This window comes from Gymnoscopelus microlampas, assembly GCF_963454915.1.
Source record: "Gymnoscopelus microlampas genome assembly, chromosome: 3".
Classification (NCBI taxonomy): domain Eukaryota; kingdom Metazoa; phylum Chordata; class Actinopteri; order Myctophiformes; family Myctophidae; genus Gymnoscopelus; species Gymnoscopelus microlampas.
The window spans coordinates 37,667,337-37,678,530 of NC_139940.1; positions in this window are offsets into that span (position 1 = coordinate 37,667,337).

The following is an 11,194-nucleotide window of genomic DNA, read 5'->3' on the forward strand; positions in this document are numbered from 1 at the left end:
GGCAGTCTGGGAACCCATTTGGTAAAAAGAAAATCCTTTGTTTTTACCTTTTTTTTTTGGTGTAGAAACAAACTAATTTTTGCACCTCTCCATTCTTAGTCCACGTCCTCCTGGGTGCTTCTGTTTTTTCCTACTAACAACATTACATGTTTAGAGCAGTGGTGCTGACAGAAGAATCTGTCTTGAGAGATTAGCGAGGAGGTGGTCCAATAATTGTATCCACTTACACTTACTGCACTTAAATATTCAAAAAAAAAATCCCCAAAAAATTTGCAAAAGTGCATGTGTGGGGGGGGGGGGGGGGGGGCTCTCAGCTTTTGTCCAATGTCCATTCCACAAGAAGGGGAAGGTGGAGGGGGGGGGTCTCCAACCAAAAAAGGTTGGGAACCACTGGTCTAAATCAATACTCGGAGGGCTTGGGAACCGCTGGGGAGAACCACTGCAGAAGACTATAAGTCAGCCCTGACACTGACTCGTGTCTTCTTGGAACAGGACCAATGTCCATAGTTCAAGACGAGGACTTAATATGCTGCTGAGGAAATGTGCTTCCTAATGAGGAAGAACCTCATGGTGTCAATGGTGCAGGGTGTGGAGAAATGGGCAGAATGGCGGCATGTTTGTCTGTCTACTGTATCCTCTATATTCTCTTGTCTCACTGTCTGTCCGTGCTCTCAAAGCTCTTTGTGCCTCTCTCTCATTCTCCGACTTGACAGGCCCCCCACCCTCATGCCTAATTTATGGTCCGTCATACGACCACGTGCACCAAAAACAGGCAATCTACATACGAGAAAGTGAAGAATTAATACGACTGTGTCTCCTGCTGGAAATATTGCGATGCGCCCAGCTTGTAGGTCGGCCATTTTCGGCGACAAGTGATGGCTATTTTCGTCACACTTCTTTTCTTTGCTTACGTTTCTCTCTGTCAAAATGCCAGTGAGAAAAGTGACGGGAATAATTAAATAAATATTTCTGTAAATAAATTAAAATTATTAAGTATAAAATCCATTTTTGGTAACGAGTGACGAGTGTCTATGTCTATTTTCTTCACTTTTTCTCCGTCATTTCCGGCAATGAGTGATTTCCATCACACTCCCTCGCTCTGCCATTTTCCTGGTTCCTCACAACTATTTACCTCTGTCCAGAATTCATCGGGGTGGTGCTACTACTGCCATAAAGCTAGTTCATAAGGGAGAGCCTGTCCATTAGGGCTGGGCGATTTGAATTAATATCACAATCATTTAAAAGGTTTGTCTTGATTCCGATTTTTTTTCCTCTTTTACCCATTGAGACCTGAGGCCGATTCTACAAATGCCTTCTAAATCAGTAGTTCTCAGACATACAAGATCTTTTTAAAAAAAATCTAAAATAGCTGTGAGCTTGTATATCTGCTATTTTTGAATGGCCAACGCAAAAATAAAAAAAACACGGATGCTTTCCTGGTTTTAATGGATTAAAGTGATAATAGCGGATCTAAGCTAGAAGATCTACAAGCTCACAACGCGGCTATTTTCATTCAGTTGTTGTACGCCACCATTGTACCACAGTATAATACAGGGTTATACTGTATGTGAAATTAGAATTTTTGTCATTTCGATTTGTTGATATATAAGAAATAAAAAAATATCAAAAACAAAAACCTGCTTCAATCTCGATTATTCGATTTACCTACATGAGCAAGATTAAAGTCGGTTATTGGTTCTAAATATTGGTTTGGATATAGTTTCAGTTAATTATCCAGCCCCTAATCATAAACAGGAGTTCCCTCCTTCCTTATACGCTCAGAATGTAAGCGTTGTTAGATAAAGTACTCAAATGTTTTGTTTAAGTAAAAGTATCAATACCACAATGTAGATATACTCTGTTACAACTAGAAGTAGACTTTACAGTCCTGCTGCCCCGTGTGTCTTATTTCCACTAGTCTAAATCTGACTGACATTTCCCTACAAAGTGTAGTGGCACAGTAATAAACATTGCAGATAATTACCACTGTAACGTGGTTGAGCTATTATTTGTGTGTGGTTGATTTTCATTTTTTTTCTTTGCTTTTGATCAATGATGATCTGTCAGATCATCATACATATCAGTTTCAATTTTGTATGAAGAATTTGGACCCATGACACATTATGACACAGTGTTCTTCATCGTCTAATAAGCTAGCTATTTCCTGGAACAGTTAATTAATAATTAGTTGATTTTCACAATGATCACAATGTGATAACAAATCAACTAGTTGTGAACTTATTGTGAACATTGGAACAATGGCACAGGTGGTTGGCCTGACTGACCTTTTTACAGTGGTACTTTTTACATGCCACGTGCCTAAATGGCAACCAGCTCTGATTCATATTAAATAATGGTAGCTATATTCCCTCTTACTTTATAATTTTGTTTATATCATTCAAGCCTCTCATGTTAATTGACTATATAAGCCTACACATCTAGACAATTATGTGAAACATGTCATTACTTCCACATTGTTTAGCCTTTTCCTAGTTAATCCTGACATAATTCCATAATGGTTTGTTAGCTTGTTTGCTGGCTTGGGGATAAGAAAGGGGGAAAAACAGCTTAACATGCCATTCCAGATTAGCATTAGCAAGCAGACAAACATAACCAGAGGGACATGCTGGCTGTGCTGAGCAGCTGGGGGTTGACCAATTAAGACTCGTTTTGTGTTAATTAATTCGGTGTTGGACCGAAGGTCTTGGTGAGCCCCTGTATAGGCCTAAATGAGTGGACAAATGTTCTTTCTAAAAGTAGAATTTGTAGACTGAACCCCTGTAATGAACTTACTTTTGTACAATATGAAGACACAGAGAGAGTCTTACTTTAGTAGTCGAATGAAATGCATAAATAATATTGCAGCATCCCATGGTTGTGCATTGGACAGAGGATTTCTTCCCAGCATGCCTCAAGGGTGCACAAACAATTTTGGTTTTCATGTTATTGTCATTTAATTCAACCATTCATTCTTCACCTTGGGAATGTGTTGGGAGGGAAATGTACGAATTACATTGTGTTATGTCAAGATCAAAAAGAATAGTCAACACAACAGCTTGCTGCTCCACATTTAGGCCTATACTGTGCAGAACGTTTTGGCCACACCACAGTGTGTGCAGACCTTTCTTTTTGATCTTGTAACTTGTCCCCGCACCTGACCTGAATTAACTAAATTGTAGTGTAACTTTTTGTGAACACCCTCGACGATGTAAGGACAGTAGTGGAGAAAGCCAGAGCAGGATCTGCTCCAGGACCATCGGGCACCACATATAAGACCTACAAAAACTGTCCATCGCTTCTGAAGAGGCTGGCAAAGCTTATCAGGACGCTCTGGAAAAAGAAGCAGGAACCATGGCTCTGGACACTCGCCGAGGGATGCTTTGTCCCCAAAGAACTGAACGCAGCAGGACTTGACCAATTTCGAGAGATCTCCCTCCTAGATGTTGAAGGGAAGATATTCTGGGCCATCATTGCAAAACGATTAACATTTTACCTAATTGCCAACAAGTACTTCGACACAAGTGTCCAAAAAGGAGGAGTCCCAGGATACTCCGGATGTCTGGAGATACATCAGCGATCAGCCAGATCATCAAGGAAACAAAGAGCAATAACAACACTCTCTCAGTCGTATGGCTAGATCTCGCCAAGGCCTACCCAAGCGTACCCCACCAGTTGATCCAGAAATCACTGGCACATTACCCCATCTGAGGTAACCAAGCTGGTGATGTCTCACATGGATTCACTGAAGATGAGGTTCACCGTGGGAGATACCACCACAAGATGGCAGAGACTCGAGAAGGGCATCATGGCAGGATGCACAATATCTGTGGTACTGTTTGTGGCTGCCATGAACCTCCTACTGAAGGCAGCAGGAATGCAATGTAGAGGACCAAAAGCAAACGATGACACAAGACATCCATCCTGCAGAGCTTTCATGGATGATGTAACTGTGATGACTCCCTCGATCCAAGGAACACGCTGGATCCTAAGCTCTCTGGAGAAGATGGCCACCTGGTCACGAATGCAATTCAACCCAAAGAAATCTAGGTTGCAGTCCAAGGACAATGGATGCAGTGGGACAAGGCACAGGATCGTCCACTGTCCTGGAAGGAACTCTGGGGTACAGACCAGGGCAAGTTGTCCTTCCTCCTGCGGGCAGTGGCCGACCTCTTACCAACCCCAAACAACCTAAAGATCTGGGGGAAAGAAGAGGATCCATCCTGTAAGCAGTGCGGAGCATCCCTCTGTACCCTGAATCACATCACATTTTTTCTTCATCTGCTGATGGCAAACTCACAGGAGCAATTTTCATCGATTTAACCAAAGCTTTTGACCTTGTTGACCACTATCTGCTATTAGATAAACTCTATTCTGTTGGCCTTTCACGTAATGCCTTACTCTGGTTCAACTCTTATCTACATAACAGAAAACAATGTGTTGCTATCGAAGGCAACAAGTCTGATCTTTTAGTACAAGAACGAGGTGTGCCTCAACTTAAGGATCAACCTTAGGCCCACTTTTGTTTTCGATTTTTATCAATGACCTTCCTTCTATTCTCTCTGGCAGTAATGTACAACTCTATGCAGACGACACAGTTATTTATACCTCACAATCCAATCTAATACAAATTCAGGCAACCCTACAATCAAACTTCAATAAACTTGAATCATGGCTCTCAGCTAATAGACTAATTATCAATAAAACCAAAACCAACACAATGCTTTTTGGGACGAATCACAAAATCAATTCTAATGCCATAAATCAATCCTTTACCATTACTTGTCTTGACAATACACACCTACATAGAGTTGATCATATCAAATACCTCTGTCTTTGGCTTGATTCAGAACTATCATTTAAATGCCACATTGACAATATTGTGAGGAAAATCAATTTCAGCTCTGGTGTGCTTTACCGGAACAGAAACCGTTTTACATTTTCAGCCAGAAAGAAAATTGTGCTTCAACTCACTCTACCTATCATGGATTATGCCGGTGTTGTCTATCAAACTGCAACCAAAACTAACCTTCTTCCTCTCAATACAATTTATAACCGTCTATGTAGATTTGTTCTTGGTTGTCCATTTATGACTCACCACTGCACCCTTTATGAAAATCTCAACTTTCCATCTCCCACAGTGAGAAGACAGCAGCACTGGCTACAGTTCATTTTCAAATGTATTCATTTCAACTATCCACAGTATCTAAAACAGTATATGGAACCTTTCACCTCTACACATCAACTTAGACATTGTGCACAGATCTATTTTATAGTCCCAAAAGCATCTAACTCATCTGGCAAAAAATCCTTTACATTTAAAGCTCCCTCTGACTGGAACAATCTACCTGTTCACATTCGGTCAATAACATCTGTTTAAAACTGCGCTGTCCTCTCACCTTGAGACTACCTGTTCATGCTTTGACTAATTATCACATTATACCTATTAACCAATGATCCATTTAAGTGATCTGTGTATTACTGTTGTAAGTGTTGTTGTTGTTGTGTTATTGTTGTATGTCCTGTTTTGTTTTGTTTTGTTTTGCCTGTTTTGTTTTGTTTTGTTGATGTTGTTTGAACTGTCTGTTAAATGTTGTGTCTAAATGTATGAAAAATGTATCTCTGTAATCTGTGGATCCCCTCGAAAACGAGATGGTACAGTACATCTCAAGGGGTTATTTCCAATAAAGAATTTCTGTATATATATCTTATCGGGATGTCCCAAAGCACTGGGAGATGGCCGATACAGGTGGAGACATGATAAGGTCCTTGCAGAAGTTGCCAAATGGACGGAACTGCAAAGTCGTCCAATTCCAGAGGCAAGGAGAAAAGGCTCCTAAGGCAAGGAGAGCTGCCAAGAAACCACCTTCCATTTTACACCGAGCTTCTGACTGGGAGATGCAAGTAGACCTTAAAAAGAAGCTTGTGTTTCCAGAAGAGGTGGCTGTGACTTCTCTCAGACCAGACATGATCTTACTGTCCAGGAGCACGAAAACCATCTTGGTAGCAGAACTAACTGTGCCCTGGGAGGACAGGCTAGCCATCTCTCACCAACTGAAGAAAGCCAAGTACCAGGATTTGATTGATGAGGCTCTTATTAAAGGATGGCACGCCTCACTATTCCCCATCGAAGTTGGCTGCCGTGGTTTCCCAGCAACATCAGTGCGCTACTTCTTGCAGAAGATTGGGTTGGATCCTAAGCAACTGAAGAAAGCCACTGGGGAGATAGCCACTGTAGCCGAGACTACATCTAGATGGATATGGCTGAAGAGAGCCCACAGTTGGAACCCCGGAGCAAGCTAATCCTAGCCCCACTGACAGCCAGTCAAGAAGCAGAAGGTATGCGGCCAGGGCCAGACCTGGCTCAGGGAGTAGGACGCCCCTGCCATGCATAGTCCCGAGTCCAGCTGCAGGGAGCGGCAGGGAGACGTCCCTGACCGCGGGCCCCACCATCCGGAGATGTTCTGGGATGAAAGGGGCGAAACATCAAGGAAGGATGGCTCCCAGCTGATGACCCTGACAGCTGGGCTCGAAACGCTCAAACCATCCATCCACCGAGGATTACCAAAGAGGAGGATCTTGCAACGCCTGTAAGTAGCTCTAGCAGATTCTGCTTGTAGCAAAGCATCTTCAATGTTTACTTCACCTAGTGTAACTTTTTGTGAACATTCGTACTGTCATTTATTTGATGTGTTTTACCATGATGATGAGAAACACCCAACTCAGGAGGGAGTGAGCTGCTCTTCTGGACACAATTTGTGAATAAAAGTGTTCCTATAGAAAGGCCTTATCACTTCTTCCTCTCATCAGAAGCCCTCCAGTAAAGTTTTGGATTGATGTCAGAAGTGTGGGATGACCAAGCACAATAAAGATAACTCAGAGGCAACTTCAGTGGTTTGCCAACTAGGAGAACGTTCCTGACGCTAGCCTACTGGAATATATACCGTGGATGACACTGACCTTGGCTGCTCCCCAGAAGGCGCCAGCACGCCCTGGGGTCACCAACGAGAGTGGCTGGCAGAGAATAATTGCTGTCACACGTGGGCACCTTAGCTGCACACAAGGCATACTATACTCCCATGTGGAGCACCCTTGCTGTCCTCTATGCTCTATAGTTCTCAACCTGTGGTGCAGGGACCCCAGCTAAATGATAGTTAGGAAGCAAATGGACCTTTATGGGTCTGTAACCCGAAAGGGCCTGAAAGGGCCTGCCTGATGCTCACATGCTCCACTACAATAGTAAGGAACAATGAGGTTCCACCGCGCCTCAAGCCAAATTCAGGCTGAGAGATCTCAGGAGCGGGACTGGTATGTATAGAAGAAGGAAGGAACTGCCACAAACTTGGACAATCAAAGCCTTTTTAATTACAGGGTGCAGGCAAATAACGAAACAACGTTCGATGTCAATACATCTTCATCAGTTGTCAATATATCTTTATCGGGTCATGACCTGATGAAGATATATTGACGTAGAAACGTCACGTTATTTGTCTGCACCCTGTAATTAAAAAGGCTTTAATTGTCAGAGTTTGCGCCATTGCCTTCCTTCCTCTCCACTACAATAGTACTACGTGGCGGCGCCCCTCATGGAGCGTGTGGGGGCTGACATCCTGGGCCTGTTCGCCGTCACAAACCATGGAAATTGCTACATCATCGTCTTGATGGACTACTGTACTTTACTAAGTGGCCAGAAGGCAAGATGCAGTTCCAGACCGGAGCAGAGTCAGCGACCACAGCAGAGAAACTGGTCACAGACTTTGCTCTGGATATGACGGAGCATATAAATTAGGCAATAGGGATGGCTGTGGGTGTGTGGGTGTGGGTATCACCTCACTCGATTGAGCACTCTGGAGTCAGTGAGTCAGACAGTTTGTGGTTGTGTTGTGTAATAAAAGAGTGTTCAATTCCTTGTCATGACAAGGACATGATTGTCCATGTCCTTGTCTGATGACCAGAAGCCCGCCAGCAGTGGTGTTAAGTAACTAAGTACATTTACTCAAGTATTGTAATTAAGTAACATTTTTAGGTATTTTTACTTTACTGGAGTATTTCTAATTATTGTACTTTTTCTTCATTACAATTATTTGAAAACTTTATTTACTAGTTATTTTGTAGATCTTTATTATTAATACATAAAACATGTTTCAACCACTTCAGCCCTATATACATTTCGGCCATTTGAAAATAGCATCGCGATGCATTGTGAGCTTGCAGATCTGCTATTTTCAGAATATTTTTATACATTTGAAAACTTGTGAAACTGCATAATGAGTACTTTCTGCTTTTGGTACATTTTGATACCAATACTTTTGTACTTACTCAAGTCAATTTTTTATTACGGACTTTTACTTGTAACAGAGTATTTCTACATTGCAGTATTGATACTTTTACTTTAAAAAAAAAATGTTGTACTTTTTCCACCACTGCCTGCTGGGTATTTCAATATAATGGAGGGAATGAAGTATGCAGATATCATAGTGGTCAGTCTTCAATATGTTTTGTATCCATCCTCGTATCGTTCTCGACTGAAGTGGACATTTAGTTGTTCTGTGCGATGTGACACATTTGTGAAACTTCGCCTGAAATGTGTGGAATTTCCAGCTTCAGTTTGCCAAAGTGTGAAGAACCAATACTTGACGTTTTATTAGGAGGCACCTTACTGCCTTAGTGCATTCAGACACCATAACATCATGTACATCTAGGGGTTCTCAAAGTGGGGTCTGGGGACCCCTCCAAGGGTCCTTGAGAGGGTTCCTGCAGCTAAATGATTGATATGGTTAAGCTTGAGCTTGTCGATTTGCTACTTTTGCTATTAACAGTTTTAACAGTAACAGTTTTGGACATATGGCATCTTTAATAAATTGTATAATAGCTGTACACTTGAATGTCTGCATGCCATTATCATTTTTAAACTTGTTTTAACTGCATTCAGAGATAGTTATTATTTAGTTATTACTAAAACCAATAATATTAAAATGCAGAGGCAGTTATGTATTAACAAGTAGATATTTATTTATACAGTATAGTGTCACATTTACAACTGGGCCTTTGAGGACAACCATAATAATGACATGGCCCAGGATTAAATTGAGTTTGACGCCCCTGCCCTAAGGGAAGAAATTAATGTTTAATAAAATTCACACAAGATACTGTAGTATTGAACCGTTTTTATTTACTTACAAGGGTAAATATGTACATGGGTTATTGGAATTGACTGATAACCCCTATATTTGGCCAGATTTTCTATCTACACATTCACATTTCTTTTTTCTTTTCTTTTTTTCATTCTGTGGTCGTCGATATAACTCCTATCTTTGAAAATAACAAAAACAGTAGTGTTTGTTCTTTCGTCGTTCGCTCTTGGAAATAATTTCTCCATCAATTATTAAAACTAAACAATTCATCACACAGTAGAAAAGACAATATATAAAAACACCTTGGTAAAATAAGAGAAGTTAATAAAGGACTTGGATTTGGCAACATTGGATTTGACAAACACCTATTCACAGACTAAATAATAAGTCCAAAAACAGAAAAATATGGTACAATGGTCACGCATGAAAAGAGATCATAATGTCATTTTCATTTTGGCTTGACAAATTGTCTTGAATTCAGTCGTGGCTGACCACTGCAAATATTGTATCACACTGTGATCATTGATACCATCATTTTCAATACCTAAGGTAAATACTACAAAATGTAAAAGACAGTAAATAGTTTTGACATTACTGTAAAAAACATACAGTATTACCAGGCAAAGGTCTCACAGTATCCAAACACGTTTGGCACAAGTTGAAGTGCTGCTGGTTTCTGACGCCACTGCCTTTATGTGCTTTCTGGTGTTCAGTACAACTGTTATATTTGGCAATGTCTGAGTTTTGTTCACATACTTGTTAGAAAAGATAACAGCCCTTCAATGACTATGTTCATAGTTTGATTTGTAAAAAACAAAATGAAAACATATATTTTCTTAACCACTTAAGCCCTATGTACTTGTTTGTATGACAAAAGGAAATGCACGTATTTAATTCAGTCTGACCAGCAGCAGGGATAAAACATATCCCCAATGGCCATAACAAGTAATGACCAGAAATGGGGGATATCAAGAACTGAGATCTTTTTTGGTCAAAACAAAAAGTTTTTTGTTAAAAAGTCAAAGCTCTATATTCTGATAGTAATCATTGCTATAGAGTGTTTGTCCAGTAACAGGAGTCTCCCTGTCTCTCCAGCTCTTTGATAAACAGAAAAGACAATATTTCAGCCAATCAGAAGAGAGCACCCATTTATCAGCTTTTTTTTTTATAGTGTTCCAGTTTAATCTGTATCAAGTCTGAGTTCTCTATCCTGATTGGATCAAATTGGCAACCTGACCTGAAAACTGAACAAACACTCCATAGTAATGAGTACTCAGTCAGAATATAGAGCTATTTAACACTTATTTTAACCAACGAAAATGACTTACCCCACCTTTAAGCACAGCCCTTGAGTAAATGTACTTAGTTACCTTCCACCACTGACTACTAGAACAACACAACTATACAGAAACCAGCCTGACATACTCAGGCACTGTGCATACATACATACATACATACAGTATGCCACTACTCAATGAGTAAACTACATATCTCATAGCTCATTATATTATAATCACTTAGTGAAGTGTCATTACATGAAATCTCGAATAACACTAACATTGTTAAAGTAAACATATTGTGGTGAACCAACCCCCCAAAAACGTCCAGAAAACTACTGTTGTTGAATATAACGTGTCTGTCGGTGGAAACCTCATACATCCAAAACTGTTCCTTTTCAGGATTCAAATTCAAAAACATCAAAAGTAGCAGATCTGCCAGCTCAAAACGCGTCGTGGCTTTCGTGTATGATCAAAGTAGGGCGTTAATTTACGGGAAAAAAAACACAAAAAGTTAAAATATGAAGAGAAGAGGTTTCTCCCCGACAGCAACGATTATGCAAAACAAATGAAGAAAGTTGATAATAATGATAATGAGAGAGATGTATTATTGCTCACGTCTGAATGAAAGTGCTTTTTACACCACGTAAACCCTATAAACTTAGTTGACCGGGGTGCCTCAGGGCTCTACACTAGGTAAGTATTTCCCTCTACACAAAATCTCTTCACCCCCAAAATAGTCAATGTACAAGCTCGCTACGTGTCACGTTGCGACGTGTTATGAGC